General features: G+C 39.7%; 1 protein-coding gene across 1 annotated transcript in view; it reads right to left on the bottom strand.

The window, feature by feature from the left end:
• TENM4 (teneurin transmembrane protein 4) overlaps positions 1–23,947 on the bottom strand; it is a 2,938,802-nt gene that overhangs the window by 1,156,605 nt on the left and 1,758,250 nt on the right. The gene's annotated exons all lie outside the window — the stretch shown is intronic.

Below are 23,947 nucleotides of genomic sequence, written 5' to 3'. Positions count from 1 at the left end.
TGTCTTCATTCACTATAGAAGAACTTAAAGCTCCGAATCTCTGACGGTTATTTTTCTGTCCCATTTTGGCTGGCTCCCTTCAAGATCCATGGAACACTGACAGAAGAGAATCACAGAGGAGTAGAGCTTTCCTTCTCTTCTCCTATTCAGAATCAATTGTCATGTCTACATTTAGAGAAATGACAGGTGGCATGTGGCAGATCCCTCCAGATTTCTTTCCCTAAAGAGGCAGAATGGCACAACAAAAGTAAACAGGACTCCAGGGGTGGCAAGGTTTTGTCTAGGGTTTTATCTGGGCTCCTACTGCACCTGACCTGGAGGATGTTCTAAATTCTCTGTGCCTCGATTTCGTCACTTGAAGAAAAAAAAAAAGGAAAGAAAGAAAACAGCCATGCAGAGAGCCACCTTGTATGGTTGTTGGGACTGAATGTGGGTAGTCCTGGCACAGCGCAGGCCACAGCACCCTCACAAATGAGGGCCCCATGCACAGTAGCTAGAAAAGCCTCTCAGTGACCTTATAAGAATGTGGATACGGGACATTCTTTGTTTCTAGAGGAAAACAGTGAATGCGATTTCCAAAAATTCCAGCTGAGAAAACAGGGTAACGACTGTTTATTCAAAGAATGTGAGGCCAATATTGAAAAGCTACAGTGAATTGGGACCTCTAAGTCTTACCATAAGTAAAGTCATCATCATGATGTAATTACTTCTGCTGGTGTGGTGCTCATCTTTGCAATAACTCAATTAATTCTCTCAACAGGTCTTCTGAAGCAGTCCTCTGAAGCAGTGTCCTCTTTTTTACAAATGCAGAAACTGAAATTCCTGGAGCTGAGTTGTACAGCTCAGGGTCACAGCATGGGGTAAGGGAGTGGCCAAACTCAGTTCTTGTGGCAATTCTCAGGTGTAGTGCCAAGAAGACACTCCAGTCCTCCCCAGTTCAGTGCCATCCCCTCATCCACACTATAAGCTCGCTTTTTAAGAAAGGTAGCTCCACAGATAAGGGATACATTCTTTACCTCCCAACAAGAAATAAAATTCTTCTTCTGCCTCTTAAAAAGTGAACCCACAGACTCACATCTGTAGGGTAGGGCAAGAAATTGGAAGCGGGCTTTGAGGGACAGAAGTGGGCTGGTGCCCCCCTCCCCACCCCTCAGTGCAATGACAGTTCTGCTCTGTCCTGGTGACAAGTGTCTCTTTGTAAAAACACAGGAGGGTTTAAAAATTTCATTTAGAATGGAAATGAGGGAGGAAATAACACTTTACCTTTCCTTTTATTGTTAGTTAGACCTCTTTGATTGCTCTATTTATATTATGTATGAATGGATAAATGAGTGGGGACACACACACTCACACATACACACTGTTCTAGGGACTGAGCCCTATATGACCAACATTAAAATTTTGTAAATTATGTTAATATAAGAGAAGAAGCAGGAAATAATTATCCATCAACCCAACCACCTATGACCTAGATCAGGTTTATGTTATGATAAAAAACAGAAGGGAACTAGTGCTTACTGTCTGTGAGTAGCTTCAATATCTGAGCTATCTCACTTAATCCCTATAGCAGCATTGGAAGGTAGATTAAACTTCATTCTCATAGGCGTGAAAATTGAGGGGCAAGGAGACACGTCAAGTTCTTAAGGTGACACAGTTAATCAAGGGCAAGGCTGGGATTTGTAATCTAATTCCAACACTCATAATGCTAGCCTTACTACTCCATTGTCCCCCTAAGGATAGCATTGAATCCAGAGAAACCTGGATTCAAATTCCCACCCCCTCCTATCAGACGTGTGAACTTGGGCAAATTATTTCATTTCTCTTAGCCTTGGCTACTTTCTCTGTGAATTAAGGACAGAACGTGTTGCCTCAAAATAATTTCATAATAGATGTGGGGCTCTTTTTCTAAGGTTGGCGAAGTATTCAATGTAAGTGACAGTGTTCAGAAAGGGAGTAACTATGGTTTTGTGGTTAATAACATTGTAGTGGGAGCAAGGGAACCTGTCTGGGCCAGGCAAGTGAGCAGACAGGGCAGATGGAATGGCATGGAAGCAATGTGCCCCAACCTGTCAGACCCATTGAATCAGACCCTCCTTGGTACAAGCAAAGAAAGAGAAAGCTCCTGGAAATGTGAAACATGAGGCAGCAAATTAGGACAGCCTTAAATACAGGCACCGAAGTGTGGCATGTGGATCAAAGTGAACGCATCTGCAAATAAACACATGGGGAAAAGTGCACCCATCATCCCAGCCGTTCTGATTACAGTGCTGTGTGCACAGTGACTGCTCTTAATTACCATGTGCTGTTCTTTTCATACTCTGGAAATGGACTGAATGGACCACAAACTGTATTTCAAAAGACAGGCAATCTGTGCTGAGAAAAGAGACCTCCTTTATCTTTGTACAAAGAGGCCTGCATTTCACAAACGGGGTAAGAGCGGAGTGATTGTCATAGGGTGGAATTCTGATTAGAAAATGAACATGAATTGTTTGTGTTGAGCATGTACAGAATGACGGGAGAGTCAGTGAGAAGGAATATCCAACTTGGCTGGTTCTTCTGCTTCCTCGAAGAATACTGAAGGGGCATCCCACACTCAAAACTCTATACTTGTGGAAGGCAACAGTTCTTTGTCTACATTTCTTTTTGAAGGGAGATCAAGGGGGGGCAAGTATCTGATATTCTGTGAATATCAGATGAAATGATGGGCAGCCTCTCCCTTAAGGGTGTCCTGTGTCCAATGAGACATTCTAAGAGAAGAGGGTTTTATGATCACAAAGAACTGGAAAAGAAATATAGTGTTCCACTTAAAGACTCATAATGCACTGCTACCTTTGACCTTTGGGAGGTCTTACAACAATAACAAAATTATTTTTTCCCAATGCTCTGCCTTCTAGATATATATATTTGATTCAAACATATTTTTGGTGGGGAGGGATGCACCTCACACACTTCAGACAAATGTTGCTGTATAGGAGACATATCAGAGTCCCAAGAATCAGGAACCCTGACGTTTAATTTTTAAGCTGTTGTGTGACACCAGAATAAGCAATTTTTGGTGTCAGTTTACTTATCCAGCAAATGGAAAAAATAATCCTTTTGGTTCAATTTATCAGAGAGGATTGTGATGTGTATAAAATGTTACCAATGAACACATCATTGCTTTCAAAAGTTAGAAATAATATATTACTGCAACATGTTATAGTTCTTTATAATTATATGATCATAAGGAAGACTTAAGCAACAAAAGCAAAAATAAAGAAGTGGGACCATGTCAAAATAAAAAGCTTCCACACAACAAAGGAAACAAATGAAATGAAAAGAAAAGGCAACTTACTGAATGGGAGAAAATATTTGCAAATCTGCTAAAAGGTTAAAATCCAAAATGTATAAAGAACCCATACAACTCAATCACAAGGAAAAGAAAAAAAATCTGATCAAAAGATAGGCAGGGGATCTAAATAGACATTTTCACAAAGAACACATACAGATGGCCAACAGGTACACGGAAAGGTGCTCAATCATCATGAAAATGCAAATGAAAACCATAATGAGATAGCAGCTCACACCTGTCAGAATGGCAATCACCAAAAAGATAAATAACAAGTATTGGCAAGGAGAAAAGGGAATGTTTATGCACTGGTGGTGGGAAGGTCAATTGGTGCAGCCACTATGGAAAAGAATATAGAGGTTCCTCAAAAACCTCAAAAAATTCAAAACAGAACAACCGTATGACCCAGCAATTCCACATCTGGGTATTTATAGGAAAATGACAACACTAAAAGATTTATGTACTCTCAGATTCATTGCAGACTACTTATAATAGCCAAGATATGGAAGAAACCTAAATGTCCACTGATGGATGAATGGATACAGAAAATGTAGTGTGTGTACAATGGAGTGTTATTCAACTATTAAAAAAATAATAAAATTTTGCCATTTGTGACAACATGGATGGACCCTGAGGACTTTGAGCTACGGGAAGTAAGTCAGATAGAGGGAGACAAAGACTATATGATCTCACTTAAACATAGACTCTAATACAAAAAAAACAAAACAAAAACATAACTCACTCATAGGTACAAAAAACATATTGTTTTTTTATTAAAGGCGGAATCTGGGGTGAGACGGGGAAAATGGGTGAAGGATATCAGAAGGTCCTTACTTCCAGTTATAAAATAAGTCATGGGATAAAATGTACAGCATGGTAACTATAAATAATAATCCTATGTTACATATTTGAAAATTTTGTTAAGAGTATTTCTTAAAAGGTCTCCTCACAAAAAAAAATATTCTGCAACTATGTGTGGTGACAGATATTAACTAGACTTATTGGGGTGATCATTCCTCAATACACACAAATATCGAACCATTATGCTGTACACCTGAAACTAATTTAATGTTGCATGTTAATTATACCTCAATAATAATAATAATTAAAAATAAAGCTTTCATTTTACTCACATGTGAGAAGGTGATTTTTTTTCAAGATTTTATTTATCTACTTAACTGAGAGAGAGAAGATAGAGAGAGATAGAGAGCTGTGGAGGAGAAGCAGAGGGAGAGGGAGAAGCAGACTCCACCCTGAGGGTGGAGCCCGACTTGGGACTCAATCTTGTGACCCTGAGATCACGACAGAAGTGAAATCAAGAGTCGGATGCTCAATCGACTGAGGCACCCAGGTGCCTAGAAGGTGATTCTTTTATTATCACAACAGAGGCTAAATGACCCAGGCCAATATCGTAATGTTACTGTACTAACCCCTTAGAGTTCTATTGTCTTCATCTATAAAATGTAGATGGTTATTAATTCATTACAAGGTTACTATAAAATAACATGCAAAAAAGCCAAGTTTTAACTGTAGTACATTCACAAAAAAATAATTGATTCATTTCACCTCTTAGTGACATCCTAGGATTTAGTATTAAGTGTTGCCTATAATGAGTTTATCTAAAATTATACCCTGAGATTTAGTAATATAACAATAATAATAATAACTATTCTATGTTGTCTTTTCTAGGTGATATGCTTTTCAGGTTGGCATGATTTTTGTCTCCTCAGGGCACTCAAGTAACTCGACCAAGGTATAGTTAGGTAAAGGGAACAGCTTAACTAGAATTCAGACTTATTACACTCCAACACAAGATCTTAACCTACTAGACCACTCTACCTGGCTATAGTTGGGAAAAAAAAGAAAGAAAGAAAGAAAGAAAGAAAGAAAGAAAGAAAGAAAGAAAGAAAGAAAGAAAGGGAGAAAGAAAGAAATTTATTTCCCAATGTGAACACCTCTTGCGTTCTCTTTTGTTTAGTAGGATGAGGCCTTGACCAGAATGTTGGAGTTGCCCAGGAAGCAGGAAGCCGTACCAAGTACCTGTTCTCCTTTATGAATATTTATGATTCAGGGAGAAGTAACTCTGTTGGCAGTTCTAAACCCTCATCATAAATCCTCATGCAGAGGCTGTTCTGGCCACAGACAGTAGCAGATTGGATCAGAAGAGGAAAAACTGAGCTTGGGAAAGGTTCTTTGAAGCTGCATAATCAGATTATGATAATTTCATCAAAACCCATTTCAAAAGCTAACATTTATCATTAGTTTGTGTACTTCCTAATTATTTCATGAGAGTTATTCCATGCAGGAATGTTAAAAAATTCTAGCTTGAGAGAGCTTTTTAATGCAGTGTGTACACAGTAGGTATATGGCATTGGCATATGGGTCACATTTGCATTTGGGGCTTATTTGAGACAGTTTTCAGAAAATGTCAAAGGAAGTGACATATTTTCAAAGATTGATATTAGTAATGAACATTAATTTCCCTCAGCCATTTTCTAAAATCTTTTGCCCCCAAATGGTAAGCAAGTATTTGCCAAGACTAAACAAAAACCAACAAACAAAACAAAAAACAATACCAAAACAAACAAACAAACAAACTTACTTGAAGCCCACAAAGTTCAAAATACTTTTCTTAGGAGGATTCCATATACTAGTATCCCTAAAGACTGAATTATTGAGAAGGGAAGACATTTGTCTGCCTCTGCATTCCCCATGGTCCAAATTCCCTATGTCCTCTATGCGGTGGGGGCCCCATCTCTCACCTGGGGTCTCAAGCCACAACACTGAGAGTTCTTCTGGACCCCACTCCTCCTTAACCCCCAAAAGCCAGTCCATTACTGAGTCCTATCATAACTGCTTTTCAAATCCATCTACTTCTCTCCTTCTTACTCCCACCACATCAATTGAAGTCGCCCTCCTGTTTTCTCTGAGCCAGTAGGATGCTCCTCACATTTTTAAATCGTTAAAAAAAAAGATCAAAAGAAAAGTAATATTTCATATGTGAAAATTATATGAAATTCAGACTTCACTGCCTATAAATAAAATGTTACTGGAACACAGCCACATTCATTCATTTGTGTACTGTCTGTGGTTGATTTTACGCTGCGGCAGCACACTTGATAGCTAGAAAGAATGTGTGGCCTGCTAAGTCTAAACATTTACCGTGTGGCCCTTTGCAGATAGAATTTGACACCCCCTTCCCAGAACCCTTGCTGAAGCCTCAACACGGGAGTTAACTCCCTCTAGGCGTAGATCTTCCGAGATGCATGCTCCCACCACACTCACAGTGACCCACCTTCCCTTCAGCTCTGACACTGTGGATCCCCTGGTTAAGACCCTTCAGTAACTCTCAGTCCCTAGTGCAAACAGACTAATATTAAAGGCATGTTATATTTCCTTGTCTGCTGGCTCCTATGTCTCACCTAATGTATTCACCATCTCCCTTTGATACTCCATGTTCTCCAAATGTGCTATTTCTTATTTCCCCTTCTTCCTGAACATCTCCCCTCCTGCTACTCCTTTCCAAATTCACCTCATGCCTACTTAGAGGAGTGAGCTCATGTGAGACCTCCATCAGGAAGGCTTCCCTGATTCTCCATCTTGTCTGAGTGCTCCAAGCACAGTACTTCTTTTCCTCCCTTTTCCCTTCATCTCTCTTCTTTCTCTTACAGAAGCACATGCCCTAGTATGTTGTAACTATGGATATGTGCTCAGGCCCTTGAGGACTGACGCTTTATATTCTCCCACCCCAAGCCCTAAAATGAAGATCTGGATTATTAGTCGTATTTGGTGAACTTTCATTAAATAAGTGATATTTTATTTCTGTGGTGAACTTCTGGTCATGTTTCAAGATTTCATTCAGTTGTTTTAGCAGCATATGGACTTCTCTGATCATTCTGTTTGGCCCATCCCATGAACAGTCACAAGCACCTCTAGAAGTAGACTGGAAGGAATATGGGATAGTCTGTAAGGTAAGTGATACATTTTGCCAATAAAATAGTTTGCACATAGAGACAATTTCTCAGATTTTCAGTAAATACTGCATTTTTCTCTAAATTTTAATTATACCAGTTTCTTCCTGTAAACCACTTCTATTAAGCTAACTAGATAAAAGTTGAGAGCCAAAAATAAAATCCATTCCTAATTTTATACTCTTAAATTAATCAGCCAACGAAATTTAGTTTTTCTCAAGCTTAGCATCTGAAAAATTTTAAAGTTTCAGAGCTCAGGTGATAGTCTAAAATGAAATCTAGGACGATCCATTCTCATGCTCAAGTTCTGTAAAGTCCCCCCACCCCCCATACAGCAACGGCTAGTCTCCCTCCTTTTCCCCACCCACCCCCTGCCTTGTTTACTTTCTCTGTCTCACCTTTCTACCCAGACTCATTTTTGACAAGTTAAACATTTCCTTTCAGCTCTTGTACTCTGTACAAGAGACTTTTGCCAAAACCTCAAGTTGCAGCAATAATCACAGTAAATCAATTGGATGGCTATTTTACAAACCAGGGGGGACAGAGAAATCACCGGTTCAGGGAATAGTGGCAGCTACAGCCCAGCTATACTAGAGTTTAGCCCCGGGCCATTTTCTCAGTTAGATGTTTGAGTGTCTAATTGATCTAGTCCAGGCAGAAATGGTCTATTTGCTTTCTGGTCTTCAAGCCAGAAAAGTCCATGAAATCCAAATCTCAGCTCCTGGGGACCTATCACTCCTCTAATTACCCAGAAAAGTGGAAAGCTGAAGTGTTTGGGGGCTCCCTTAAACAAGAACATGTGTGTCACCCTTAATGCGTGGGAATCTGTCCTAATTATCCAAATGAAAAATGAAGCTCCATGCAAAAAGATGTTCAACATAGGGACGCCTGGGTGGCTCAGTCGGTTAAGTGTCTGCCTTTGGCTCAGGTCATGACCCCAGGGTCCTGGGATCCAGTACCACATAGGGCTCCCTGCTCAGTAGGGGGTCTGCTTCTTATTCTGCCTGCCACCCCCCAACTTGTGCTATCTCTGTCTGTCAAATAAATAAATAAATAAACAAATCTTAGAAGGAAAAAAAAATAAGATGTTCAACATAGCTTTATATATACTAACAAAACACTGGAAGCCACCTAAATTGCTCTTTAAACAAACTGTGATGGATCTATAATTTTAATATTTTGCAGCCACCATTCTTTATACTGACCAGGTTTCTACATGAAAAAAAATGGGTAAGATGTAAGAAGAGCTGGTGTCTAGTGTAAATAACTATACATTACATGCGTGAAAATTTGCCAAACTGACATGCTTTTTTGTTAGGATGGCTGGTTTTTGGATGCGTTTTTTTTGTTTGTTTTATTGTCTAAACTTTCTGTGATATTGTTCCATTATGAATACAATTTTAAAAGTTATTGCTAATATTGGGGCGCCTGGGTGGCTCAGTGGGTTAAGCCGCTGCCTTCGGCTCGGGTCATGATCCCAGGTCCTGGGTTCGAGCCCCGCATCGGGCTCTCTGCTCGGCGGGGGGCCTGCTTCCTCCTCTCTCTCTGCCTGCCTCTCTGCCTACTTGTGATCTCTCTCTGTCAAATAAATAAATAAATAAAAATCTTTAAAAAAAAAAAAAAAAAAAAAGTTATTGCTAATATTAAGTGTTTAAATTTACTTGGACTAGAGAATAGAAGAAAACAATAGAGAAAGGGTAGAGATTTAAAAACAACAACAACAACAACACAATATTTGGGAAGGAAAACTCAAAGGACTATACCAAAATTATATGGAGATTAAGTAACGGAAAATAAAAACCAAACACATTCATACAGAACCCCAAGACTGGAAAGGACTTAAAGATCACCTAATCCTACACCCCCTTCCTTTTTCTACTTGGAAACCTTGTCGAGTTCTGTGTTCGGTGATTAAATGTAATGCCATCACAGTGACAGAAGTCAGAAAAACGGTGACCTTGGCAGAGACTAATGATGAGTAAAGGTACAGAGGATAGGTAGAGGGGTGGCTTCTGGTTGTCTACATGTTCTACATTTTGAGCTCAAGGATACTGCCTCCATAAACTTCCTGAGCTATAAATGTACAATTTGTGTATTTTTCTGCATATACATATAATATTTCAGAGAAATTTATTTACTTTAAAGTTTAGTGTACCATAATATGTAACTCTTTCAGAGAAAAGAGTGATTAAGAATTGGGTTTGAAGGGCACCTGGGTTGCTCAATCAGTTAAGTGTCTGCCTTAGCCTCAGGTCATGATCTCAGGGTCCTGGGATCGAGCCCTGCATTGGCTCCCTGCTTGAAGGAAAGTCTGCTTCTCCCTCTGACCCCCTCACCTCCACCTCCGGCTTGAGCACGCTCTTTCTTTCTTTCTCTGTCTCAAATAAATAAATTAATTAAATATTTTTTTTTAAAAAGAACTGGGTTTGTAAGCAAATTGAACGTTCAAAACATGCTAAGAGAATCCACAGAGAAGTGTTTTCATATATAAATGAAGTCACATTTACTATTTAACTTAAGTTACATATACTATTTAATTTTTTGTATTATATATGTGATATATATATATTTATATGACTATATAAGTAATCTTAAATTAGTAACATCACTAGTTCTACCTTAAATGTCTCTAATAGGAAAATTGGGAAATTACAATTCTTGGTAAGGTGCATCCTGGTCTACTGTCTCACTGTGAGATTATGGGAAATCTGGCAAAGGACACCCTTTTTATTCTCTTGTGAAGCCTAAGACGCATCTGATCAAAATGAAAAGAAACTCTCAGAGAAAAGAAACCAAAGGAGTTCTGAGGTCAAAGTGGGTTGAAGTCACAAAGCTATTCACACACCGAAATTACCAGGTTTTGGAATTAGTAAACACACATGGAACTATGAAAAAGAAAACCGGGGGGGGCACCTGGGAGACTCTATCCATTAAGCATCCGACTCTGTTTTAGGCTCAGGTCATGATCTCAGGGTTGTGAGATCGAGCCCCTCCTTGGGCTCCACACTGGGCACGGAGTCTGCTTAAGATTCTCTCTCCCTCTTCCCCCTTTGCCCCATCCCCAACTCACAAATGTGCTTGCTCCCTCTCTAAAGAAAAAAGAGAAAAAGAAAAAGAAAACCGGTATAAAATTTAGGAGTCAGAAGAAAGGTATCTAAAGGTACACATTTTTTTTCACTTTTATTCATTTGCTATTCATATATAATGTTGTTTAATAATCGAAAATATTTCTTTTTAGATGTTTCAGTAAATTGTAATACATTAATGCTCAATTTGAGGATAAGAATTTTAAAATTTATTTGGGAGAACTACTCCTAATTTTTTTAAACCATGGATCCAATATATAACCATATTTTGCAATAACTGCTGAAATAACATCAACGAAATCAGTAGCTTCTGAAATGCCAGGGTTATGAACACAAGTCTATAAACTAAGCTTTAATCATAAGGATGCATGCTATCTATAGATACAGTATACACAAGCATATATGCAAAGTTTTATAGGTAAATGTATTTTTTCCATTACATTATTCAAAAAAATCTATGAAATGCTGCCATGAACCAGATGTTCTACAAGACATTCATCTTCAGAGGTGAAAAGAGAGGGTCTGTATCTTGAAGGAACTCAGTTTTCTAGAAAGCCAAAAAGGGAAATTTTTCCATTCTAACTCACTGAAGATGTAACTCCAGTGAGTTACATCTCACTGATGTAATATTTCGTATAGAAACTTGAAAGACGGGTAAGAGTTTGTTGTGTGTGGACAAGAAGGGCGATGGAACTCTCACATACTAGGTGTTTGAGAATGTGAGCAGAGGAAATGATACAGGCAAAGACACAGATGCCTAAGAGAATGTGGGTAATGTGGGGAAGGACTCGTGGTTTAATTTTAAAAACACATGAAGTACAAGTTGGAAGATGGGGGAATGGCAGAAGGAAAGGAGAGAGCAATGCATCAGACTGCCAATAGCCTTAGTGATCTGAAAAGAAGTTTAGACATGAAATGGCAATGGGACACCCCTAAAGCTTTTTGTATAAGGTGAGGACACGTTTAGATGTATTTGTCATAAATATTCTAGTAGCTGTGATGTAGATATGTCGGAGAATGTGAAACCAAAAAATACAAAAACAATGGACCAGAGGGAGAGGCCTGGAAAGTGGATATAAAGAAGAGAGTATGGATAAGACATGTTAGTATTTAGACAAGGGAGTCTGGGCAAATGTAAACATCTAGGACTGCTTCTAGATTTCTGGCTTACAATATAGATTAAGTAATACAGGAGAACAACAATTTTGGTGGGAGAGGGAAATGATGAATTCAGTCTGAGGAAGGAGTTGAATTTAAGGTTCACATAGAGCATGCAGTCTGAAACATCAAGTGAACAATTGGAAACACAAGACTTGGTGTATGTGAACTTGCCTCGGAGGGCATTGTAGAAAGAGAGGAGGGTAGAGAATGGAGCCCTTAAGGATACCAGTATCTGAAGAGTCGGAGAGAACCAGGAGCCTGCAAAGGAAAAGGAGTGTTAAGAAGAAAGCTGGTGTCATGAAATTTAAGACCAGAGAGAGTGCCAGGAAGGATGACATTGTAAAGAATGTCACATACCTTGGGGCTGTCACATAAGAGGAGGACTGTTAAAGCATTCATTAGTTTTAGCAATAAGAAAATATTCTGGATTTCTACAGTTAATGGATTCTAACCATTCACAGCCTGGAAGGGCTACAGTCTAGATCGATACCATCCAACTGGGAGTGGTATTGTGATACCTGCTTACACATTTATCTCTAGGGGAATATAAGCCCTGTGAAGGCGTAGTCTGTATCAATCATCTTTTCTCTAGAACCTGGAACTGGGTATGTGCTCAATAAATGCTTATTTATCTGAACTCAATGCCATGCCACCTATGTCCAGTGTATTAGCAGGTAACATCTGAACCCACTGATAGCTGTGCAGTCCTGCAACGGTGAGCAACAAAATAACAGCAGTTACTCTGCCTTTCTATTTTGCATGGTTGCATTCTTTAAAAGGAGGAAACATGCCTTGGGGGAGATTACAAAATATAGATCATTTTTCCCCTTCAATTCAAAGACTTACTCCATATTGAGCAAATGTTTATTTAGGCAGTTGCTGAGGGGAAAGAAAGATTACCATGAGTACAGTAGAACTCATTTAGACTAATATCTGTAAAAGGGGCTGAACTGCTCTGTGAACAGATGTTTCATGAGCTGAATGAAATCAGTGTGATGACAGAATCATAATGAAGCTCTGGATGCAGGAATAAACCTGTTAAAAGAATACTATATCCTCTTAAAAGAACTGCGTGTGCTGGGAAGATCTTGTCTGCATCTAGAACACAAGGCCCACTCAACTTATGCCAGAATGGTCTCACCAACACCAAGGATAAAGAGCTGTGAATTTGGAGGCAACACGAGGGTGGCAAGAGAAAAGTTTTAATAGCAGATGAACTTTGTCAGCTACTGTTGATTAACGGCAAAGCACGTGCCAGGTTTCCTGCAAGACGGATGAAAGACACTGCCATCTTGAATCTACAGGATCCTTGCACATTTATGTACTCTTATTTTAACAGATGAGAAAGCTGAGGTTCAGGAAGGTTCAACTGCCCTGGGTTATAGCACTAGTAGGAAGTGAACCTAGATAGGGAGCCAGCTCTATATGGCTACTAAGTCAAACCGTGTGCAAGATAACTAGCTTCATCTCCCTCAAGTGAGAAGGGATTTACTGAGCACATAAACATAGCACCAGGTAGGAAAATGATGGGATGGGATGGGGAACCCTCTGTCTCTCAGGACCCAACATATAACTCACCCAGGAGCCCAATGTAAGGCTTCAGCACTCTGAAGAATACTTAAGTATCAGGAATGGTCTAGAAGTGTCTCAGCACATGAGACAAGCCTTGACCATTATGATACATTAGTCACAGATCTATTGGTTTCTCAGCAGTGTAAACACTGCCAATTTCTTCTTGTAGTCATAAATAAAAACAAAGTCCAATTTCGTAAAGAGATTTACTATTACCAGAGCCAATAAATCCATGTCCCTACACCATTTTGACCATTTTCACCCATGCATGAGCAACCGCTGAGAGTGGGTAATGGCATCAGGATATTTACATGTTGAATGGAAATAACTCATGCACTTTTCTGGAGCTATTACCACAGGCTACCTAGGTACTTTGTAAGCATCCAAATGGATGTCATTTGCAGTCATTTAACTAGCACAACAAATTGATGAAGTAATTACTATTGTTATTCCCATTCTATAGATGAGGAAAGATGCTCAGTGAATTGAGTCAAATTTCTTCTCCTAAAAAACTTGCAGTACAGGATGAGGAAAATTCTATACAGATCAAAAACCAGCTGGATGCCTACCATACCTGAAGCCCAGCCAGTCTTTTTTCTTTTCTCCTCCTTTTTTTTTTTTTTTTTTTTTAAACCCAAGGCACAGTCTAATTCAGGCTTCCAGACAAACCCAAAATCTAGCCTCCTGGCACTATGCAATGACATGACTTTCTACTTTGATGATTGTGTTTCCTCTTGACTGTGTTTCCTCTTTGTCTTTCCCCTGCCAAGTGCGGAAATTCCTAGAGCAGAGTGCTTGCCTTTCTTACTCTCTCATTTAATTCCCTTCTTAGAAAGAAACCGAAGCACAGAGCAGTTCATTAACTTGCCTGAGGTTGCTGAGCTACTTCAGAGTCAGGATTTGAACCCACGAACAATTCTTTCCATCAGTCTGCATGGTGTGTGCGGTAAAGGCCATGAGGTGGGTTGGGATGGGCTGTGGATAATGATGAGCCCCTGGTAAATGGTTTGACTCATCTCCTGGAAATGATGGAAACCCCATTTGGTTCTAAAGCAGGAAGTGGTCAGCTCTTTCTCTTAATAAAGCAGTTTTGGCTACAATATGGCAAGTGTGCTAGAGGCAGAGGTATCAGAAGTCACAAGTCTGCAGTAGCTGCTTCCATGAGTGAAGATGCAGATCAGACCGGGGGAAGCAGCCAGAAAAAAGCCACAGAGCAAAAGACATTGAGTAGCTGCACATCAGATTAGCAAATGAAGACATGATGCCAATGCAGTCAGAATTCGAAATACAGCATGTAAAACACCAACACGGTGCCTGCCATTCCCTTTGGCAAATGCTGCTGCTGCTGTTAAAATGTGCCATGCGCTCCTCTAGCCCCAAGTCTTTTCTTTTTTCCCTTCACCAGGCTTTGCTTTCCTCTTCTCTCAACCTCACTATAGACCACCTCTCGGATCACTAAATCACAGTGCCCTCAGAATTAAGAGGAAACTCACAGTCACAGAGCCTGCCCTCCCTCCGCAACACCCATTTTACTGAGAGGGAAACTGAGGCTCCACATGGTGGCAAGTTGGAGTTGCCATTGTCAGACTCCAAGGCTGCCTTGGTGAGGACCCCAAGCAGGTGGTGTTCTGGATTCCCACCCGCCACTCTGGACGGAATGCTACTTCCTCTGGATGCCCGCACCTTGTTGGTTCCCTTATCTTATCACTTCCTTTGCTCTTTTGTTACCATTTGTGATTCTGTCTCTCCGCTCAGCTGTGACCTCTCCAGGGAAAGGGCACCAAAAATGATTCCCCAACCTCCTGCATTTATCTTTCATACCATGCTGTATACATTTTCTTTACTTTTATTAATTTAAAAGTATCTATCTTTCCTGTTATGCTGTCAAGTTTTAGAGAGCAGGGCAAAATATCTAACTTTTCATCATCTATTTCTAAGGATTAATGCAACACCTAGCACACGCTGGCAGTTAATAACTATTTGATGTGTTAATGTATTCATCTCGTGATTTGCTGTGTAAGAACATAGTGACTAGTACATAGTAGGTGCTCAACATATATTTGCTTCATGGACATATGCTAATTACTTATGTAGTTTTAAATATTTGGATTTTAACACCAAAGGCTTAAACATAGCCCAAAGTATATTAATCCTAAATGGAGGACACATTTTTCTGAGAAAAAGAAACGCAGTTATTTAAAAATGGCCTCGAGACTAATCATTAATGTTTGAGTATGACTTATTTACCATATGAAATGTTCTTCTCCTTGAGAAATATGTGATGCGACACAAGTCACATTAGCTCACTTAAATCTATGATGGAAAGGACTTTGCAATTTGAAATAATAAAAATTTACTCTATGGTTTACCAAGGCTCTGATATAATTATTTTCTAATGTATATTCACATAATTTACACATGTCCAAATGTATAGATGTTAAGAAAAAATATATACAAAAAACCTACAGAGATATATTTTTTTACTAGTGTTGCTATTATTATCATTACTTTATCATCTCCCATCTTACTCCTCCTCCCTTGCATGGGGTGGGGTATGTTTTAAGGTAGAGATTCAGCATGTCTTTTGATATGATGTCACACATTATGCCTAGTTTTATTTTTCAGTAAAACAAAAAGGAAAGAACATGCAATTTGGAGTTTGGAAGACACAAGTGTGAAACTCAGCAGAAATTCTATTTTTTTTAATCTATTAATCACATACACACCTACAAATAATAATAGCTAACTAGCCAGTTAGGACCAGCAACTGAATTTGCGGGGCTCAGTACAAAGTGAAAATGGGGGTTGGGGAGGCTCTGTTAGAAAATTACTAAGAATTTGTGATAGTGACAACAGAATATGGCCCTTCTAAGTGTGGGTCCCGCATGATTGCTCGGGTCACATGTCTATGGAGTGGCTTTGCAGCCACTTCGGAGAATTAAGGGACATTATGTAATGTGCCTCATACAACATCTGACTCATCGTAGATATTTAACAAATTTTAGTTTCTCTGTGTCAGTTTTCAAGTTGTTCTCACAAAGCCTACCAGGTATAATGCACTGGATTGTTTGTGCCAGAAACAAATTCTCTCTACCATGGGAATAAAGGTTTCAGATATAATCCATGTGACTCCTTCTTTAGGGAAAAAATGGAGAAAGACACAAGCACAAAGTATCCAAGGCTCTAAGAACCGAGATGCGTCCCAAACGGCAGGTTGTCCCATGTGGCCCTGTTCCCATGTGAAAGCTCACATTTTGAAACCATGTGCTCTTTGGAATTCCAGATGGCCAAATTAAGGAACCAAACCATCAAACAGAAGGTTCTGGTCTCAACTATGATCATCTTAGGCACTTCAGGGAGGGAATGTGGAACAGCAAGTTTCTTAATGAAAGTAGAAGAAAAACCCAGAACTGATATGTTCCAGATGGCCACAGAAATGGGCTTCTCTGGCTTTTGTGGCTCCTTTCCTCACCTCCAAATGTGGCTGTGACATTAAAGGAGATGCTTGGTTTGTGGAAAGCTATTATCACAGAGTACTACAAAAACCTTCTCCTTGTGGAATGTATACGACATCTGGAATTAAAGAGGTATTCTCTTTTAATCACTGTTCAATCTTCCACAGGGATAAATGAGTACACTGGTAGCTTCCAGCTGCCCAAACTGATTTAGTTAAATAATGTAATCTATTTGTACACAAATGTGGAATAAATGTCACTGAAGTTCCTTAGCGTGCAGTTATAATGAGTTATCCCTTTCTCGAGGTGATTAGGAATGTTTAGTTTATTTCAAATGCATATCAAGCCTCATGATTGCCAATGAGCCAGAGACAACCTAAATTAGCCTCCCACAGCTGCTGACCTCTGCAGCCACTGCAAAACCATTCCTTTGGGGATCAAAGCCTTCTCTAATAGTAAGTTTGGAGATGATTTTTTCCCCACTCCCTTTAAAGTGTAATGTTCCTATTCAGCCTCCACAGACCCAGGTCTCCTCAGACCTAATCAGGAAATAGAATCAGAATTTTCAGATGAACAGGGCCTTAGCACTAATTTAGGTTAATTTTTTTTTTTTTAATGGGGAATCTAAGGTCCAGAGAAGTGCTTCATCAAAGCCCACACAGTGATTTGGTGTTAGACTTTAAAACCCTGGATTTCTACTAATCAGTTCCTTGTTTTTTGTCACACATATCCTTAGCTTTCAACCATGTAAGATGGCAAATTATGGGGCAAGATAGACAATTTGTTATGAGGGGAATTTGGCCTCTCTAGGACAGGTGTCCATGCAGCACCTAGGTGCCTTGGTCAGTTGAGCATCTCACTCTTGATTTCGGCTCAGGTCATGGTCACAGTGTCATGAGATGGAGCCCCACTTTGGACTCCACGCTGGGCATGGAGTCTCTTGAGATACTCCCTCTCTCTTTCTCCCTTTGCCCTGCTCATGCTTGCTCTTCCTCTCTCTCTCAATGAATAAATGAATGAATGAATGAAAACTTAAGAAAAAAAAAAAGGGGGGGTAGGGTGTTCAGCTGCCAATTAGCACCAGGCAAAATGTCCTCTGTATGACCTTGAGCAAGTTACTTCACAAGTGGGAGGCTCGGTTTCCCTATAAGAAAAATGAGAATGTGACTTACTTTCTAGGGATTGTCTATTCTAGCATGGACATTTTACTAGCATTTACTTCTTTGAATATTTGCGACTCCTTTAGCTGATGGCTTCATTTCCTGTTCTCAAATACATCTTCCCACAGATTCTTGCTGGTTTGCTAAATTGCCAAATTAAAAAAAGAAAAAAACATGAAAAAGATGAAAGTAAATGAAGAATGATTTCACATATTGTCTTCTGTAAAGAGATGAAACATTCAAGAAGGAAGACACAGCAGAAACTATCAACTCAACAAAATGAGATTGTGCTTTTTGCCAATGAATATCCGTCTTCCTCTCTAGGTCAGATAACTGTGGAAGAGGTAGTTCCATCACCTTGTGCAAAACTGATACTTCTGCAGCTACTCCTGGCTTTCAAGAGAAAAAGTAATCATTGTGTGCTATTTGAATGTCTTCATAAATATAATTTACGTCTTTGATACTGATCAGTCCTGCACGATCTTAGAAGATCAATAGTGCCATGTTCATTAGACCTGAATTGAATAGCTCTCACACTTTGGCCAGAAGATGGTAACTGTTTTTAATGATTTTTTTGCCAGTTGGCATCAAAAGTGGATTCTATGTCACTGGTAATTTCCTTAGTTATCTAGAGGCTTTTCAGTCCCTCATCCAACCATGAAGGTCAGAGAGTTGCTTTCTACAAAGATGACTGTGGCTGCCTGCATTCTTGGACCCTTAGGATAAAGAATATAACTAGCAGCTACTGGGTAATAGCTGCTTTTATTCAAGGCCTATGGTGATGGGGTGGTTGTGCATTTTCCCCATCATGCTGAGATGGGGAGATATCATGCCGTTTTTGAAAGAGAAGAGATAGAGACTTGGGTCTAATTCCAAAGGTCTTATTTGTGAACTGGTTCTGAGTCTGGGGATGTTACTCAATGAGAAAGATTGTAATTTTCATGGCCCCAAATAAACCATGCCTCTTGGCATATATGCTTTTGTATAGTGTCCTTAAACTTGGGAAGCTTCATACACAAGGTATTTTAACAAATGATTGCTTTATTCATAATTTACTTTAACCAATAGAATGTAGGAGAACTGACATTCTGCTGCCTGTTGAACGAGATCTTCAGAAGGCTTGACAACTTCCACCTTTTTATTCTGGAAATACAGAACTGCCAAGTAAGTCATCTGCCTGCCCTGAGACCGCCATGCTGGGCTGCAGTGAGGAAGCCTAAGCAACTGCGTCCTCATGTTGCTTCACAGCTCACTGTTCCGTGGTCCTCCACATGGAAGAGAATTAGGCTGTGGTTGAGACTCCACTAGACGTCAGTACGGATTCCAGGCACGTGGCTGAAGCCACTTTGAACCTTTAACTTAACCAGTGCCCTGTCTGACCAAAACATGAAGTAGGTGAGTGCTGGCTGGACCAACTGAATTGTAGAAAGTAATAAATTATGTCATTTTAAGTCAAAATGTTTCGAGTGAGTGAGTGTGTGTGTGTGTGTGTGTTTTACATAAAGCACTAAAGAAACAGCCAGCTTCTTGAATTTCTCTCTGAACTCCACTTTTCTCATCTAGAAGATGACATGCTGGGTTAGAGAACCTATAAACCACACCAAATACTTATGTCATTCAAGACTTTGCTCAGTTTTACCTCAATCCATTTTTCTAGCTTCCTCTTCTCTGACTGACCCCAGAAATGACACTTCAGTCATTTTTGGCCATTTGGAATCCTCTGACATTTGGCCACTTTCAATTCTTTCAAAATCTGAACTGCTTGCAATACCTCACATACTTTGTGACTTTCACAACTTTGTTCCTCCTTTTCTCTTCCTGTTTCTCTTCTGTGACTGCCTTTCCCTGTCAGGTAAAAAATGCCACCTCCTCTGCGCAGTCATTCCCACTCACCCCTGCCCACCTGCAACTTACACCGTTGGCCAAGTAACTGCCTATGGGCTCCTAGAAGTATATATTAAGGCAGACATCCAGATAGCTGGAAACAAACTGCAAATTCCTTCAAGGGCTGGTTCAAAAAAACACTTCCTTGATCAGTGATCTTCTTGGTTTAATCTAGCTTTTTAAAAATGTATGTTTATTAGCTTTAAATAACCAGATGATGTGATATACTGCACATACGTACAATCAAACATTTTAAATGTTCATTACATACCAGGTGTCACACTGAATATTTTACTTAGTTTATTTCTTTGAATCTTTATAATAACCCATATTAGACATCACTATTAATATGTCCATTTTACAGGTAAGGAAACTGACTCTCAAAGGTTCTTCACAAATTGTCAGACTGATGAGGACTTGGTCAGGATTTAAACCTAGGTTGCCAGGTTCCAAAACAAAGCTTTTTCACTGCTGTTCAGCATCCTTCTCTCTTTAATTTTGTGTCCCCAGATGGACTCAGTTTACCTTGCACAGAGCAAGCAGTTAATAAATACTTGTTGAATAAACAAATGAGTGTGTGAGGGAATGCCTAATTCACTTCAAATACATAGAAAGTATTTCAAGTGGCAATGTAGGTAAGGCAAAAATAGCATACACTTCACAAAACTGAAGCAGAGCTGCACAGAGTCCGTCCCTATCACCTCTACTCAGGCACTGTTAACCAGCAGAGGTGCCTCACTGCCACTAGCACATAGTGCCTCGCTTGTTTTTTTCATTTCTGAGAACAGGCTCCTGAGGCACAAAATTCCCATTCAGTGGGCCCCCATCAGTGGTCTCTGATGGGAATGAATGGGTTTACACCATTCTCAATGTGTCATTACACTTCCTTACAGTATATTTACCAAGAGTCTTGTGCAAATATGTGAGTGAAGAAGCACAAAAGAGAATACATTCACATTGACTGAGGGACTGTGTCCTAGGCACAGGACTATGTTATCTTACTTGCTAGGATCAGATATTCTATAGAAGGAAAAAAACACCCCCAATATCCAAAGCAGATTTGAGAAAGAAGAACAAAGGTGGAGGCACCACAGTTCCTGATTTCAAACTACACTGCAAAGTTATAGTAATCAAAATAGCATAGTATTGGCATAAAAACAGACACATAGGTCATTGGAATACAGTACAGAGCCCAGAAACAGACTCACACATTTATGGTCAATTAATTTAAGACTAGGGAGCCAAGACTACGCTATGGGGAAACGATCTCTTCAATAAATGGTGCTGGGAAAACTGACAGCCATGGGCAAAAGAATGAAACTGGAGCACTATCTTACACTAAATACAAAAACTGTGTCACAGTGGATCAAATACCTGAACACAGGACCTGAAACCATAAAACTCCTAGAAGAAAATGTAGACGGTAAACTCTTTGACATTGGACTTGGCAACTATTTTTTGGATTTGACACCAAAAGCAAAAATAACCAAGTGAGATTTCATCAAACTAAAAAGCTCTGCACAGCAAAGAAATCAATCAACAAAATGAAATGGCAATGAACTGAATGGCAGAAAACATTTGCAATTCATATATCTGATAACAGATTAATATCCAAAATACATATTAAGAAAAACTCCTACAACTCAATAGCTAGAAAAAATAAAAAGGAAAAAGAAAAACAAGCAAACAAACAAAAAAACAAACAAACAAAAATCTGATTAAAAAATGAACAGACAACCTGAACAGACAGTTTTCCAAAGACATGCGGAAGGCCAATGGGTACATGAAAAGATGTGACATCGCTAATCTTTGGAGAAATGTAAATCAAAACTACAATGAGATGTCACCTGACACCCATCACAATGGCTAGCATCAAAAAGACAAGAAATAACAACTGTTGGGGAGGATGTGGAGAAAGGGAGTGCTTGTGCTCTGTAGGCGGAAATGTAAATTTGTGCGGCCACTGGGGAAAACAGTGTGGAATTCCTTCAAAAAAATTAAAAATGGTCCAGCAATTCAACTTCTGGGAATTTATCCAAAAGAAACAAAAACACTAACTCCAAAAGATATCTACATCCACGTGTTCATTGTGTCGTTATTCACAATAGCTAAGACGTGGAAGCAAACTAAATATCTATCAGTGAATGAATATGGATAAAGAAAATGTGACACACACAATACACGCATGCACGCACACATGCGCGCACGTGCGCGTGCGTGCGTACAAACACACACACACAATGTGATATTACTCAGCCATTAAAAAGGAAAAATTCTGGGGCGCCTGGGTGGCTCAGTGGGTTAAGCCGCTGCCTTCGGCTCAGGTCATGATCTCAGGGTCCTGGGATCGAGTCCCGCATCGGGCTCTCTGCTCAGCAAGAAGCCTGCTTCCCTCTCTCTCTCTCTGCCTGCCTCTCTGTCTACTTGTGATCTCTCTCTGTCAAATAAATAAATAAAATCTTTAAAAAAAATAAATAAATAAAAAGGAAAAATTCTTGCCATTTGTGACAACACAGATGTACTTTGAAGGAATTAGCCAAGTGAAAAAAGTCACACAAAGAAACATGGTATTATCTCACTAATATGTAGAATCCTAAAACAAAACCTTCTTCCCCCAAACCCAAACTTATAGATGCAGAGAATAAACTGGTGGTCGCCAGAGGCAAGGGGTAGGGAGTGGGCAAAATGAAGGTAGCTGAAAGGTACAAAGTTCCAATTATACAACTGGTCATGGCTCAGAAACATATAGCATGGAGACCACAGTTAATACTGTGTAATTTATTTGAAAGTTGCCAAAAGAGTAGATCTTAGAAGTTCTCACCACAAGAAAAATAATCTATTGATGGTAATGGATGTTAACTAGACTTGTATTGATCATTTTGCAATATATATATTGATTCAGTATGCTATACACCTAAAACTGATATAATGTATGTTAACTCTATCTCAATAACAAAAATATATCCATAAAAAATATTAAATATAAGACTCAAAATATGTAACCTATTGCTCCCAGGTCACACAGATGGTGAGCAGAAGAAGGAGAGGGTGATTCAAACGCAGCTCTGTCTGATCCCAAACTGATGCCTCTTTAATTCCATCATACTGCTCCTTATGGACCCTATTCTCGGGGAATCCACATGGTGAATGTGGATAAAAATTATCAAATATACAAGATGCATGTCAATTATACTTCCATTAAAAATGGACAGATAGGTGGCGCCTGGGTGGATCAGTGGGTTAAAGCCTCTGCCTTCAGCTCAGGTCATGATTCCAGGGTCCTGGGATGGAGCCCCACATTGGGCTCTCTCCTCAGCAGGGAGTCTGCTTCCTTCCTTTCTCTCTGCCTCTCTGCCTACTGGTGATCTCTGTCTGTCAAATAAATAAATAAAATCTTAAAAAAAAATAGATAAAGGGGCACCTGGGTGGCTCAGTCAGTTAAGCATCAACTCTTGATTTCAGCTCAGGTCATGATCTCAGGGTTTAAGATGGAGCTCTGTGCTCAGTGGGGATTCTGCCTCTCTCTCTCTCTCTCTCTCACTCTGCCCCTCTACCCACTTGCATGCGTGAACTCTCTCTTTTTCTAAAAAAAAGTAAATAAAATCTTTAATAAATAAATAAATACATATGGGGTGACCAAGTGGCTCAGTTGGTTAAGCGTCTGACTCTTGATTTCAGCTCCCATCATGATCTCAGGGTGGTGAGATCAAGCCCTGCTTTCGGCTCCCATCATGATCTCAGGGTGGTGAGATCAAGCCCTGCGTTGGGCTCCACACTCAGAGAGGAGTCTGCTTGAGATTCTCTCTCTCTCCCTGTCTCTCTGCCCCTCATCTATAAAACAAAGAAATAAATCATAATAAAATACATAAGACCCTTATAATTAAAGGCTACTTGAGAATTACAGATGTTTATTATTGTAAGGGTTTGGGGAGGAGAAAGTCCCTGTGTGCAAGGGTAGCCTCAGAAAGCTTCCTGGTTGAGGTGAAACTTGATATGGAATCAGAGAGAAATCAGCATGAAGGGGATAGATTGGTGGATAGGAGGGTGCAGAGCATGCAGAGCTCTAATTATTCCTTCCTTCATTTAATAACTCACTAAAAGACCACTAAGTGTAAAACACTAAGTGTTGTGCAAGACTCAGAATGCATACGACTAGGCTGCTTCATGCTACCATGCACATGCTGCTCCCTTTGCCTACCATATTCTAGGATTGATTGATCACTACTCAAGATCCAGCCGTGGCCTCTTCTCCTCTATGAGGCCACTTATTTATCTGAGGGGTTATGTCTGTGGGCCATTTATCTAGATTATCTGGATTTGAAACTTGGCT

This window comes from Lutra lutra, chromosome 10 (assembly GCF_902655055.1).
Source record: "Lutra lutra chromosome 10, mLutLut1.2, whole genome shotgun sequence".
Taxonomy (NCBI): Eukaryota; Metazoa; Chordata; class Mammalia; order Carnivora; family Mustelidae; genus Lutra; species Lutra lutra.
This window is presented reverse-complemented; position numbering and strand designations above follow the sequence as displayed.